The following is a 16,167-nucleotide window of genomic DNA, read 5'->3' on the forward strand; positions in this document are numbered from 1 at the left end:
ATTAGAATAGAATAGAAAATGATACAAAAGAATAGCATAGAAAATCAATAGAAAAGAACAGAAAAAAATATAATAAATATGTATATCCATCCATGTTCCGAAATTGTAATTTAGTACAGAATGAATTTGAATTCCAATAGAAAAGATTAGAATAGAAAAGTTACAATATTGTTTTTCTATTCTATATTTTTACTGTTCCACTCTAATCTTTTCTACTCGAAATTTGAATTTTGGAAGATGGTTATATATATATATATATATATATATATATATATATATATATATATATATATATATATATATATATATATATATATATAATTTTTTTTTTTTTTTTTTCTGTACTTTTTTATTGATTTTATATGCTATTCTTTTCTATTATTTTCTATTCTATTCTAATCTTTTCTATTCAAATTCGATTTAATGCTATCTGAAATTTGAATTTCGGAAAATGGTTACATTTAGCTTACTTTTTCGAATGTGGTAGAATTTTTTCGAACTTGATTGTTTTTTTTCTAATTCAGTAAATATTTTTCAAATGCGGTTGAATTTTTTTCGAATTTGAGCAAACTTTGTTGAATTCGGTCAAATTGTTTTGAATTGGAATAGAAAACTAATCTAATCTATTCTAATCTTTTGTGTTCTGATCCGATTTCATTCTATATGAAATTTGAATTTTGGAAAATGTTTTTATATATATAAAATATATACAGTTGCACCTACAGTATAGCTACCTGCAGCCAGGTGCTTGTGTAGGCTCTTGAAGTATTTCCAGTTACTGTACTGTGTACCCCACACAGTCTCACCTACCGTATAGCTACCTGCAGCAACGTGCTTGTGTAGGCTCTTTGAAGTATTTCCAGTTACTGTACTGTGTACCCTGCACAGTCTTGCCTACAGTTTAGCTACCTGCAGCCAGGTGCTTGTGTTGGCTCTTTGAAGTATTTCCAGTTACGGTACTGTGTACCCCGCACAGTCTCAGCTACAGTATAGCTACCTGCAGCCAGGTGCTTGTGTAGGCTAATTGAAGTATTTCCAAATACTGAACTGTGTACGCCACACAGTCTCACCTACAGTATAGCTACCTGCAGCCAGGTGCTTGTGTAGGCTCTTAACGTATTTCCAGTTACTGTACTGTGTACCCCGCACAGTTGCACCTACAATATAGCTACCTGCAGCCAGGTGCTTGTGCAGGCTCTTTAAGTATTTCCAGTTACTGTACTGTGTACCATGCACAGTCTTGCCTACAGTATAGCTACCTGCAGCAACGTGCTTGTGTACGCTCTTTGAAGTATTTCCAGTTACTGTACTGTGTTCCCCGTACAGTCTCACCTACAGTATAGCTACCTGCAGCCAGGTGCTTGTGTAGACTCTTTGAAGTATTTCCACTTACTGTACTGTGTACCCCGCACAGTCTCAGCTACAGTATAGCTACCTACAGCCAGGTGCTTGTGTAGGCTCTTGAAGTATTTCCAGTTACTGTACTGTGTACCCCACACAGTCTCACCTACAGTATAGCTACCTGCAGCCAGGTGCTTGTGTAGGCTCTTGACGTATTTCCAGTTACTGTACTGTGTACCCCGCACAGTTGCACCTACAGTATAGCTACCTGCAGCCAGGTGCTTGTGTAGGCTCTTGACGTATTTCCAGTTACTGTACTGTGTACCCTGCACAGTTGCACCTACAGTATGGCTACCTGAAGACAAGTGCAGTTGTTATACTAATAATACTACAGGCAGGCAGTTGATTCTGCTAGCTGCAGAATAATCGATATATATATATATATGTCCCAGTTTTATGCAGCTCACTGCAGGCCAATAGTATGTCTGGAAGGCCAACAAGGAGAGGCAAACAGTCACAAGCCAATAAAAGAGGGCAAGCAGGCTGTGTGTATGGAGGCAATAGTGCTGGTCGTGGACACGGTGCATCCTCATCAGCACCTGGCCGTGGGACACGCTTGGCCTATTTTTCGGCAGCTGGCCGTGTTGAGCCGCAACATACGGAAGACTTGGTGGAGTGGATGACCAAGCCGTCCTCATCCTCTCTCACCCAGGCTCAGGGTACTTTGTCTGGCAAAGCAGCTGCCACGCAGCCTCTTCCCTTGGCTCAATGACATCAGTGACTCCTTCCCTAGCCCCACCATGTCCTCCTGAGGAGTCCCTCGAACTGTTTGACCACAGTGTTGGGTACTCCAGGAGGATGCCCAGTGTTTTGAAGGCTCTGATGATGGTACCCAGCTAGATGAAGGCAGTAACGTGAGCCTGGACAGAGGGGGTGCCCAAGAAGGACAGCAATCTGGCAGTCATGTTCCCCCTGCTGCAGCATACTGCCAGGTTTGCTCCAGTGATGAGGAGGGAGGGGATGATGAGGTCACTGACTCCACGTGGGTGCCTGATAGGAGAGAGGAGGAGGAAAAGGAGGAGGAGGAGGAGGCACATCACCAACGAGGCAGGATGCCCTCCAGGGGCCAGCCTAAGGGCAGCACACTGACTGCATCACACCGCAGAGCTCCGCATGTGCAAGGCGCTGCTGTCTCTGAACGTTATTCCAAAAGTTCTTTGGTGTGGGCCTTTTTTGAGATGAGTGCATCAGATCGCACCGCTGCTATTTGCAACATATGTCTCAAGCGTATCTCGCGTGGCCAAAACATCTCCCGCTTGGGCACCACATGCTTGACCAGACATATGTTGACCTACCATGCAGTTGGTTGGCAAGTGTACCTAAAAGACCCACACCAAAGAACAAAGAGAACCTCTCCTTGCTCCTCATAAGCTGGGATCTCCAACCCCACTATACCTTCAGTCCTCTCTGAGACCTGCACTGAGAGGAATGAAGGTGTAGAATTAGGTGTGTCACAGCCAAGTACTTGCGGGCAATCTGCTCTCGGTACACCGACGTCATATTGTACCAGGCAAATTTCTCTGCCCCGGCTGCTGCACCGCAGAAAGCAGTTAGCTTGGCAAAATTGCTAGCACTTCAACTGCTACCTTTTCAGTTGGTAGACTCTGCCCCCTTCCATGAGTTTGTGGAATGTGCAGTTCCTCACTGGCAGGTTCCCAAACACCACTTTTTCTCATGGAAGGTGATTCTGGCCCTCTACCGGCATGTGGAAGGCAATGTCCATGCCTCGCTGGACAGGGCGGTCAGTGGTAAAGTGCATATTACTGCTGACTCATGGTCCAGCAGGCATGGACAGGGAAGTTACCTAAGTTTCACTGCGCATTGGATGACTCTGCTGGCAGCTGGGAAGGATGCAGGACAAAGTGCAGTAGTGTTGGAGGTTGTTCCGGCACCACGCCTCCAAAATGCCAGTACTGGTGATTCTGACACACCTCTCTCCTCCACCCCCTCCTCTTCTTCTTCCTCTATGGCCTCTTCCTGTGCTTTGTCCTCGGAACCAGCTGTGCTCCGTAGGTGTTCAAGGTGCTACGCAAGCACACAGACCAAAAGATGCCATGCGGTGCTTGAGCTGGTGTGCTTGGGGGACAGGAGCCACACTGGGGCAAAGATTCTGTCAACTCTGCAGGGGCAAATTCAGAGGTGGTTGATGCCATGTCAACTTAAAGCAGGAATGGTGGTTTGCAACAATGGCACCAATCTCCTCTCCACCCTTCGACAGGGACAACTGACCCATGTGCCCTGTTTGGCTCACTCCTTAACTTGGTAGTGCAGCGGTTCTTGGGCCAGTACCCGGGTTTACAGGATGTCCTGAGGCAGGCCAGGAAAGTCTGTGTGCATTTCCACCGGTCATATAATGCCAGTGCTCGGCTAGCTGACATCCAAAAGGAATTTAACCTGCCCAAGAACCGCCTAATCTGTGACATGCCCACCAGGTGGAACTCAACGTTGGCTATGCTGCAGTGGCTGCACACACAGCAGAGGGCCATCTGTTGGAGCACACGCTGCATGGAATAATGGACAGGGCACTTGAGGCAGAAAAGAGGCAGGAAGAGGAGGACTTCCTTAGCTCTCAAGGCCCCCTTTATCCAGACAGTGTTCCTGCGTGCCCGCCGATCACACAGGAAGAGGAGGAGGAGGAGGAGGAGGAGGAGGAGGAGGAAGATTGTGTCAGCATAGAGGTGGAGCCTGGTAGTCAGCATCAGCAACAGCCTTTAAGGGATCATTTACAGTCCCAAGCAACCCATGGACTTGTATGTGGCTGGGAGGAGGTGGCTGCGGATCATGTCGTCCTTAGTGACCCAGAGGACTCCGGACCGAATGCCTCAGCAAACCTAAGCTGCATGGCCTCCCTGATCCTGCAAAGCCTGCGGAAGGATCCTCGTATTCGTGGTAACAAGGAGAGGGATCAATACTGGCTGGCAACCCTCCTTTATTCACGTTACAAGGGTAAGGTTGCGGACCTTATATTGCCGTCGTAGAGGGAGCAGAGGATGAAACATCTTCGGGAGGCCTTGCAGAAAGGTCTGTGCAAGGCGTTCCCAGAGACTGGGAGGTTACAAACTCCTGTTCCTGGACAATGTGTTGCTGAGGCTTCGGTCAGTCAAAGAAAGAGCAGTGGAGAAGGTGGCCGTCTGACCGATGCATTCAGACAAATTTTTAGTCCGCAGCCCCAAGGTATGATTGGTTCCAGCAACCATCACCAGCGTCTGTTTTACCTGGTGCAGGAATACCTAGGGGCAAGATATGACTTGGACACCTTTCCCACCGAAAATCCTCTGGGTTACTGGGTCTTGAGGATAGATCACTGGCCAGAGCTTGCACAGTATGCAATTGAGCTACTGGCCTGTCCTGCATCCAGCGTTCTTTCGGAACGCACATTCAGTGCTGCTGGAGGCTTTGTAACCGATCACAGGGTGCGTCTGTCCACCGACTCGGTCGATCGACTGACCTTCATAAAAATGAAACAGTCTTGGATCACCACCAGCTACCAAGCACCTGATGCTGATGTAACTGAATAATTTTTTTGAAATGTCAGATCCCTTCAAGACTGCCTATGCTGATGCTGAGTGACTATCCTGTTATGCTGAGTGATTATCCTCTTCCTCCTCAATGATCATGCTGATAGCTTGAAAGAACATTTTTGGTTCTGGGCGCAGCCACCAGTGCCTAAGGCCCAATTTTTCAGCCCCTGTTTAACAGGGGCATGCAATTACAATTTTTGATGCAATACTTTGCAGCAGGGCTCGTTCCTGCGCTCCAACTAGAGTATCTGTGAGGGGTTTCAATGTTGTGGCACCAGCACCAGTGCCTAAGGCCCAATTTTTCTGCCCCTGTTCAACAGGGACATGTAATTACAATTCTTGATCTAATATTTCACAGCAGGGCCCATTCCAGCGCCTACCAAGAGTAACTGTGAGGACTTACAGCGTTGTGGCACCAACACCACCACCAAAGGCCCAATTTTTTTGCCCCTGTTCAACAGGTGCATGTAATTACAATTCTTGATCTAATATTTCACAGCAGGGCCCTGTAAGGACTTACAATGTTGTGGCAACACCAACACCTAAGGCCCAAATTTCTGCAGAGTATATAGGGCAGGACCCTACTTTCAAACATCCAACTTACAAATGACTCTTACTTGCAAAGGAAGGAGACAACAGGAAGTGAGATGCAACCTACCCCTAGGAAGGGAAATTCTCTCCTGTAAGAGTTAATATGGGAAAAACTTTTCTCCTTTCCACTGATGCTTTATCACCAATCCTTGTTTCACTAAAACCCCCAAATTTTCAAAAAACATTTGTCATTGGGACAGAAAGTGAGGTGAAATCTTCTGAAGAGGAGCACAGACAGCAAAACAAATGTCGCAGGGGTGATAACCCTTCCCTATGTTTTCCAAAAAGCTTAAAATAGATTTTTTGGCTGTAGCTAAACACGTTAAAAATGTACCAGTTCAAAATTACAAACAGATTCTACTTAACAACAAACCTACAGTCCCTGTCTTGTTTGCACCGCCTGTATGCTGCTGTTCAGAGTATATAGGTCCTGGTGGCCCCATGCCTTTCCTTTTTTTAATTTGGGTGCGGGGTTCCCCTTAATATCCATACAAGACCCAAAGGGCCTGGTAATGGACTGGGGGGGTACTCATGCCATTTGTCTCACTGATTTTCATTCATATTGCCAGGATCCAACATTACATTAAAGCCGCAAACAGTTTTAAATGACTTTTATTCCTTTAAAAATGTCATTTTGTGCAGGGACTGTTCTAAGCACATGCCACTTTACAGGCATACTATAGACACCCCCCAGGTACGATATTAAAATGAATATTTCACTTTTTTTTTTTTACTTGAAGCATCATTAAAATCACTGCTCCCAAAAAAACAGCCATTTTTAAAACTTTTTTTTGCATTGATTTATATCCCCTGGGGCAGGACCCAGGTCCCCAAACCCTTTTTAGGACAATACCATGCAAATTAGCCTTTAAAATTAGCACTTTTGATTTCAAACGTTCGAGTCCCATAGACATCAATAGGGTTCTAACATTCGTGCAAATTTTCGGTCCATTCACAGGTTCTGGTGCGAACCGAACCGGGGGGGGGGGGGGTTTCAGCTCATCCCTAGTCACTGGTCTCTGGTGTCTGGTGGAGATATTCGCCACTCTCTGACGCCAGCAGAGCATAATAAGAAATCACATTAGGGTTCATTTCAGCAAAACCAAGAGAACCAAGATGGTTCCTCTGTGCAGCCACTTCTGGCCAGGGATGGCCTTGGTATACTGTCACGTATAAGGTAAGACCAGAACTGCATGGACAGCAACAGAGGAAAACACAACACATGTAAGGTGAAAATATTATGATTTATTAAAGATAAGTGAATATATATATATATATATATATATATATATATATATATATATAAATACAACCAAGTCCAACATCACACAGTGCACAACAACCAATACCAAACAGAGACCCACAAATAATAACAGTCAGACAAATATATACAATAATAGGGAAATGCCAGAATCCTACATGTAGCCAGGCCAGGGTCATCAACGGGAGGTCAGCGGATGGGGACAGGGAACAAACAGGACAAGGAGAGGATGGATGGATCAGGCTGGGAGGCAAAGGTAGGGGTAACAGGATAACAGGAGGGATGGGTACAGGTACAAGGCTCAGGGTACAGGTACAGGGATTAGGTTGAGAGACAGGATCAGGTTCAGGTTCAGTGCTACAGAGTCAGGGCACGAGGAAGATACCAAGACAGTGTGTGTGTGTTTTGCTGGGTATTTATACACACCTCCTGCAATCAGGCTCAGGTGATGCCTGATCACAGGAGATGATGTCGGCTCCACACTGCCAGGAACCACCCGCTGGTGGACGCCAGTACTGCGGTCCAAAGATCAAATAATATCACCAGCCGGGGAGAGCTCCCCTGACAGTTCCAGACTGTCAGGAGACACCCGCTGGTGGACATCAGTATTGAATGCCCAATGTCTGACAATGCTACCAGCAGGAGGAACCAATCCTGACACTTCCACTTAAACTTCACTGTGTTTCTAGGCATTGATAAAGCCTTTGACTTTTTTATATTCATCTCCTGACTTGTGCCTGTCCACAACTTTATGCCGGAGATCTTTTGACAGTGCCTTGCCATCCATAGTTGATTGTGTGCTTCAGTTGCACTACCAAGCACTTAAATGCTCCAGGAAAGCTCTTTTCATGGTGAGCTAATCAAAATGACCACAGCTAATCACAGATGAAAGTCAAATGTTTTCATGCGCCATTGAGAAGGTGAATAGCTACACCGGATTGAGTCATTTTTAGGAGGGGGTGATCCTTTTTCCAACTCAGTGATTCTGTTTTGTCCTGTTTTTATTATTTTCTCACATGTTGGTGTTATATCTTTAACTTGGATGTGATAAGTTGCACTGAACAAATAGAGGTGGATAAAACAAAAACTGTGCCTGTCTTTATTTCAGACTGCAAAGCAACAGTATTTGATTCTTTTAAAGGGATTATTTTCTATACTCACTTTTTAGAGGTATTAACAGTTTTAATGTGTATGTAAATCTATTTTTTTTGGATCACTCTGCTTGTGTCTAGTGGTAATAGCTCTGATTTGTAATATAGACAACACACATTTTTGGATAAAGCATTTGTATGTATGTATGTATATTTAACCTCCCTGGCGGTATGATTATTTCAGATTTTTGATGCTGAAAGTGGTACAATTATTTTGCATGTAAATTTGGCGTTTTATATTGTAGGCCTGTAATTCCTAGGAATAACTCACTTAAATCTGTCCAAACAAGAGTAGACATCTCGGGTATGATAAATTTTGAAACACAAAATCATAAATTATAATATAATAAATAACTATAAATAATACCAAATAATAATAATATAATAATAATAAAAATTATTTAATGATGTAATCAAACCAAAAACACTGAAATTTTCTCAGTTGCAGAATTGTCGCTGTCATTACTTTTCAGTGTTTGATGACGGATCTCCCCACAAATCACTATAGCTCAATTCTGCAAGTGATTCTAATTTATTATCGCTGTTTTCTAGCTGGTCTAAAATCACTTTTAATGTAAATGGACGGTTTTGGTTGCTATGGACAATCTCCAGTTTCCAGGCATGCAGAGCACTGGAGGAACCACTAGGGACAAAAGGGATGTGAAATAATTTCATACACTAATGTAATCTGTAAGATTACAGTGTACTGAATGTATAGTGTGTGTTTCACTTTTTGAATTTGGCGCTGTTCTCCGTCCCCGTGCGTCGCAATGCTCGCAGGGAACGGAGCTCGGCTCCATGATGAATCGAGCGAAGGACGAGCCGCTCACACTGCAGGGAGACATCGCAGGATCCAGGGAACAAGGTAAGTAAGCTCTTCCTGGATCCTGCGATGCGATACCGAGTCTGGCTCGGGTTTACCGCTTTTGGTTCTGAAATTCCACCCGGAGCCAGACTTGGGAATACCGCCAGGGAGGTTAATGCACTGCTAAACTGGGGTAAAAGAGGTTCATATACTTAGGTCTATTGTCTGCAGGTTATGCATACTGTATATTGGAGGTTATATTTTATATATTATATTTTTGTGATTAAGCTTAAAACTAATTTTAAACTTCGTTTTAGGAAGAGTCACATGGTACTTCCTTTAAAAATGGTTGTTGTTGAAGGTTTGTACTCTAATGCCCCGTACACGCGATCAGATATTCCGACAACAAAATCCATAGATTTTTTCCGATGGATGTTGGCTCAAACTTGTCTTGCATGTACACGGTCACACAAATCTTGTCGGAAATTGCGAACGTCAAGGACGCGGTGACGTACAACACGCACGACGAGCCAAGAAAAAGGAAGTTCAATAGCCAGTACGGCTCTTCTGCTTGATTCCGAGCATGCGTGGAACTTTGTACGTCGGAATTGTGTACACACGATCGGAATTTACGACAATGGATTTTGTTGTCAGAAAATTTGAGATCCAGATCTCAAATTTTGTGTGACGGAAATTCCAATGAAAAATGTCCAATGGAGCCTACACATGGTTGGAATTTTCGTCAACAAGCTCCCATCAAACATTTTCCATCAGAAAATCCAACTGTGTGTGCAGGGCATTACTCTTGGACCTCTCTGCTGTCTTTGATACAGTTCACCACCCCCTCCTCCCAAAAAACTCTATTTCCTTGGCCTCTGTGATGGTACTTTCTGTTGGTTTGAATCTTACCTATTTCACCACACCTTCAGTGTCACAACTCTACTTCCTCCTCTCCTAAACCTCTTACCTTTGGGTCCCCCAAGATTCTGTCCTTGGAACTCTCAGTTTTCAATCTACACCTCCTCCCTGGGTCAGCTGATTGCCTCCCAAGGCTACCAATACCCAAATATATCTCTCCCTCAGCTCACCTCATCAGTTTCCTCATGTATCACTGATTTACTAACAGATATATCTGACTGGATGTCACACCTCTTCCTCAAACTCAATCTATTCAAATTGAAGCTCATAATATTTCCTCCCCCACATGCCCCTTTCCCTGATTTCTCTCTCAAGATCAATGGCACAGCTATCAGTCCACCCCCACCTGCCAGGGTGCTAGGGGTAACCCTAGACTCTGAACTTTCCTTTCAGGCCCACATACAATCCCTGTCCAAATCATGCCGCCTCAACCTCAGCACAACATCTCCAGAATAGGCCCCTTTTTAACCGATGATGCCACAATGCTTCTAATTCACTCCCTGGTTATCTCTTCCCTCAACTACCGTCTTTCCCTCCTCATTGGATTACCTTTACATAGGCCATCCCCTCTTCAGTCCATCATAAATCCTGCTGCCAGACTCATCCACCTTACCAACAGTGTCTAGTAACCCTCTCTTTCAATCCCTCCACTAGCTTCTACTCACCCAACAAATAAAATTTAAAATACTAACAAGCAATACAATTAGTGAAGAGATTCGGGAGTTCATCGGGGTTAGTAGTTAACTGGGAAAAGTCAACATTGCTCCCGTTAGACTTGACATGTGGTATTCGCAGGGGGGTATGCCAAGGTTGAGGGTAGAGGAGAAGATGCGTTACCTGGGCATAGTCATCTCAAAAGATCCAGCCCAGTATATTGGGGATAATTTAGTCCCCTTGTTGGAAAAATTTAAAAGGAAAAGTGCTATTTGACGCCAACTCCCGCTATCCCTGGCAGGCAGAATTAATCTGATCAAGATGGTGTGGATGTCACAATTACTGTACGTACTCCATAATTCCCCAATCTGGATCGGGAAGAGCTGGTTTCTAAAAATAAACACCTTATTTAGAGAACTAATATGGAAGAAATGGCTGGCAAGGATTAGTTTACAAACGTTACAGCAGTCAGTTGGGGAGGGGGGACTAGCAGTACCCCATCCTTACAGTTACTTCTTGGCAGCTCAATTACAACACCTAGGAGGCTGTGAATCCCAGGGCATGATGAGTACTACTGGGAAACTTATGCTGCAGGATAACCCACATGGGTCTATGGTAGAAGCTCTAGAGACTGGGTCGTTTCAGGAGGGGCCCCCAACATACAAATTAGTTGCTAAGGTCTGGCAGTCGGTTAAGAGGATCATGGGCTAGGGGGGAATTACCGAATTTTTATATGGCATAATAAAGGTCTAAAGGAGCTGCTAACATTGGAAAAAAATCTGATATGGGTGCGACATGGAATATGTAGGCTGGCACAGTTATACAAAGCCAATACTTTGAAATCTTTTACCGAGCTGAGGCGAGAATATGCTATTCCAAACAAAACGTTTTACACCTACCTGCAGATCAGGCACGCACTTGATAGTCAATTTAGTAATACGCCACTCCTTAATAAAATAATTAGAGCAATACCACTAAGGGTCTGATAGCAACGACATATGGACAAGTCTCGGAGAGGTTGCTGGCCCTGCATAAGGATCTGGGTGTCAGGGAAAGGTGGGGGGGGGATGTAGGGGAGATTACTGACAGCCAGTGGAAAGGAATTTTGAGGGCTGGGCCATTGGTGTCCGTCTCTCCGTCGCAGCAGGCATTGCACCTCTTTCTGTTACACAGAGTCTACTACACCCCTAAGAGGCTATTGAGGTTTGGCCGTAGACCGGACGACAAATGCCCTAGATGTCTGGAGACAGGAGATCTAATACACATGGTGTGGAGATGCCCAAAACTGGCGAGATATTGGTCAGGGATAATTAGGACTATAGAAACTAGGTTTAATATTAAACTGCACCAGGAGGCCAGGGCTTGTATCCTTGGCCTGCCAGGGGAAAATACGGGGGGTAGCAACAAAAAAATAGCCATAGCGAGGTGCCTTTACCAAGCGAGGAAACTAATAGCACAATCCTGGCCCTCCACTGTGCCTCCAACCATGGAAGACTGGCTTGGTACAGTGGATAAGCTAGTGTGGATAGAAAAGACGGTTTACACCAGGAGGAGTAATTATGAAAAATTTACAAAGATATGGAGACCCTGGCTGCATTGGCTGGGCATAGACCCATGACTAGGACCCGATTCGAGAAGGGCTTAATGCATTAGGTTACCCGGTAGTATAGGGGGAAGCAAAAGAGTAGTAGAGAGAAGTGGACCAATAATTAATGTGGCGATAGCATAGTATTCCGGTTACGTACCCTTTTGTGAAAAATTGATACTTGGTGGGGCAGGGGGGAGGGTTGTGCCGGGGGGAGGGCTCTTAAAAAGCACAGGGTTGGATCCAGTTCTTAATGTTTTGATCATTGCTGTTTGTCAAGTATTTTTGTATTAATGGATCCAAGAATGTCTGTAACTGGATATGTAAACACACTTTTTTTTTTTTTTATATAGAAGGGAAAATTTAATAAAGAGTAATGAAATGGAAAAAAAAAAATACTAACAACAATTTACAAAGCCATCTGCAACTCTGCCCCAGCTACATCACTAACCTGGTCTCAAAATATCAACCAAACTGATCTCTTCAGTCCTCCCAAGACCTTCTGCTCTCTAGCTCTCTTGTCACCTTCTCCCATGCTCGCCTCCAGGATTTCTCTCGAGCTTGTTCCATCCATTGGAACTCCCTACCCCAAGCTGTCTATCTCCTAATCTATCCATCTTTAGAAGACCCTGTACACCCTTCTCTTTAAAGAAGTCTATCCTGCTTCTAAGTAATACACTGTGTTTTCACGTTCACTATGAGCTCATCCCCCACAGTTATTACCTTTTGTATCACTTGATCCTGCCTCTTAAATTGTAAGCTCTAACGAGCAGGGCACTCTGATTCCTCTTGTACCAAATTGTATTGTAACTGTAATGTCTGCCTTTATTTTGTAAAGTGCTGCACAAACTGTTGGTGCTATATAAATCTTGTATAATAAAAAAGGTTTGTTTTCAACCCATTTGCAATTACTTGTTTTTAGATCAATCCAGTATAGTAATAGTAAGGAAAAAAAAGGCAATATACCAACAACTACTAGAGTTTTGTATCCATACAGTACTAGATACCTCTCATGTAAAATGTTTACAAGACTCAAAATCCCATATATTTAAACAGAGACACTTACAAGATCTCAAAATATAACATTTTAGTTTTCATGTCTGAAAATAAGTTAACAGTATTTTACTTTTTAAAAGTGATCTTATTTACTATACGAACATAAAAACAAGTGACATTAAGCTTTTGGAAATGCCTCAAGCAGTTTTTAATGTCCTAGAGGTTCTACTCTAGCATTCTCAACTACTTTGAATTGAATCTTATATTTATTAATGATTAAACATTGTGCCTTTAAGGTCCTCTGACTCAGACTTCTGAAGAGTTCAAAGAAATTACAATCCCACCTGATTTCTTTGGTCATGTTCAAACTATATTGAATTAGTTTGTTTAAATTAATTCTTAATGTTTTATTTATGCTAATGCATAAAAGTAGTCACAGTACTAGATAAGAAAACTGTATAAATTAACTGTTTGTTTATACTAGCAGAGCTTAGGCTTCTATCTATCACCATTTGTGAAGAAGCTTCTCTTGTGGATAACAGAAGGCTAAAGACTGCTATCAGCTGATGTCACATTACAGCTCCAGGGTCTGGAAGGATCCTGACCATATTGTCAAGATCCAGGCAATTACCTAATTGACAGCTGGCTCCAGCTCTCAGCGTGCTGCTGAGAGTAGAAGCCAGCTGAACCCACCCCTCTCTAGCCTGGTACTTCAGTGCACGCTGAAGTGGCAGAGTTGGAAGTGATGTCTGCCAATCACCACTCTCCACTCTGAGAAGACTGAGAACTAAGTGTTCAGCGGTCATGTGATCAGGAAGTGTAATGAGTTTTGATATATTATTAAAGATATTCTACTGCATACATGATTAAGTAATTCTAAATGAAAGCTGTCCATACACATTCAGCATGTCACTAAGATTCTGCCTGTCAAGTTTTCTGGTCTGAGTTCAGTTCAGAGTGGGTTTGCTACACTTTACCTAAATTTGGGTGCCCAATTCTATTAAATGAAAGTGTATTGGAAATTAATAATGGAGATTGTCTAGGCTAACAAGCAAAAGGAAAGTGAAACAAAGGGTGTGGGGGACTGGGTACTGCCCAGAAGAACAGGGTCTAATGTGGACTGATGAAAAAATGAATATACCATACCTGTAGGATCCCGCGTGTAGTAGACACCACTGCTCCAGTGATCACCACTAGCTTCTGGGTTCCATGCTAAGAAGCTGCCCTGCTACATTGTGAACATAGGAGGTTGGCCACTGGGCATGGGATCTAGCCTGATCTCAGTTATGATCTAGTATTTTGTCTCCAAACCATAGTCTCCTTGTTCCCACTCACCCATTGGTGGGCTAATCCTTGGGGCCATGATCTGGTACCAGCATGCATAAAAACCCATTTCCACCTTCAGAAGCTCTGGTGAAAAAATCTAGTTCTTAGATTCTGCTCTTTGGGTGAGCTTGTCTCTGTCACCAGGGGGTGTAGCCATAACCCTAAGACACAGCCAAGATGCAGGCTACATAAGGTAGCTCAACACTGAACAAACTTTATAAAACAGATTTGAACTTAAAGTGATTGTAAAGGCAGAAGGTTTTTGTATTTTAATGCATTCTATGCTTTAAGATAAAAAGCCTTCTTTGTGCATGCAGCCCCCCTCAGTCCCCTTAATGCTTACCTGAGCCCATATCTATCCAGCAATGTTGCAGGAGTGTCTCGGCTGCCCGGGACTCCCCTCCTCATTGGCTGAGACAGCACCAAAGCGCCATTGGCTCCCACTGCTGTCATTCAAAGTCAAAGGCAATGAGGAGAGAAAGAGGGTGGGGCTAGGCCAGGCCACAGCTCCATGTCTGAATGGACACAGGGAGCTGTGGCTCGGCTCGGGTGCCCCCATAGCAAGCTGCTTGCTGTGGGGGCATTCAACAGGAGGGAGGGGCCAGAAAAGGGGAAGAGGGACCCAAGAAGAGGAGGATTCTGGCTGCTCTGAGCAAAACCACTGCACAGAGCAGGTAAGTATGACATGTTTGTTATTTTTAACAAAAAAACAAAAACAAAAAAAACAAGACTTTAGTATCAGTTTAAGATCCCAGTTCAAGCAAGCTACTGTAAGCTGGAAACTTGCCACACTGCCCACATCAGAACCAAAGCTGCCACTTTCTGAATGACAGTTCAGGGTTTTGTGTAGCACCTGTATGTTAAATGTAGGTACAGTGATCTCCCTCCTTCAGGGACAGCTTTAGACACTGACTTTACAGCTTTCAGAGCCAGGACATGAGGCTTGGATCAGCATGCCTTCTCTCGGGCTGAACTGTAGGATGATCCACAAAATCCCACTGTTGCCAAGTCCATGCTATGCAGTCTACATCAGGGTCAGAGGCCTAATGAAGAATAGATTTCAGATTTCTGAAGAACGAGCATGGATACCCAGTAGAATGTTGCTACTCTTAAGTATAAATGTTGGTCTTTCTGAGCAGTTAAAAGATGAGTTAGCCAGAATCAATACACCTGGTACTTTAATGAACGAATTTACCAGATCAACCACTGCCCAAGGGAATGAAAGCTGGAGAGGATATGGCCCTACAGTTTCACCTGCGTCCCTGACAGTTCCCTATCCATGTCTTCATCAGCTCCAGTATCTACGAATCCCTCATGAACAGCAACAGCGAACCTATGCAGTTGGGCCTAGCCCAGCTTTCCTTGCCCTAGTAAGGAAATTAGGACCATTAATAAGCCAACCTTTGTTTCTTGGGTTTGTTGTGTCATACTTACGCTGGTACTCATTGACAGGCCCTCTGCTGCATGTGCAGCCGCTGCAGCATTGCCAGTTGTTAGTTGGGGGCCAGATAGAGATGAGTTTTTGGGGATCGTCTGAAAGTGGACAAAAGTAGGAGAAAGTCGGACAGATTGGGATAGAGCATTCCAGAGGATGGGAGAGGCTCTGGAGAAGTCCTGAAGGCAAGCATGGCATGAGGTGACAAGGGAGTTAGAGAGCAGGAAGTCTTGGGAGGAGCGAAGAGATCGATTAGGTTGGTATTTTGAGACTTTGTTAGTGATGTAGCTGGGGCCAGGCTGTGGATGGCTTTGTAAGTTATTGTTAGTATTTTGAATGTAATTCTTTGGTTGAGTGGCATCCAATGGAGGGATTGGCAGAGGGTATAGCAGATGCTGAGCAGTTTGTGAGGTGGATGAGCCTGAAATGGCCTCAGACTCTTCTGGTTTGCTTCAGCAGATCTTCCAACCCTGGATACTTATTTAAAAAATGCTGCACCACCAAATTGAAGACATGTGCCAGG

Source organism: Aquarana catesbeiana, linkage group LG04, assembly GCF_042186555.1.
Source record: "Aquarana catesbeiana isolate 2022-GZ linkage group LG04, ASM4218655v1, whole genome shotgun sequence".
NCBI lineage: Eukaryota > Metazoa > Chordata > Amphibia > Anura > Ranidae > Aquarana > Aquarana catesbeiana.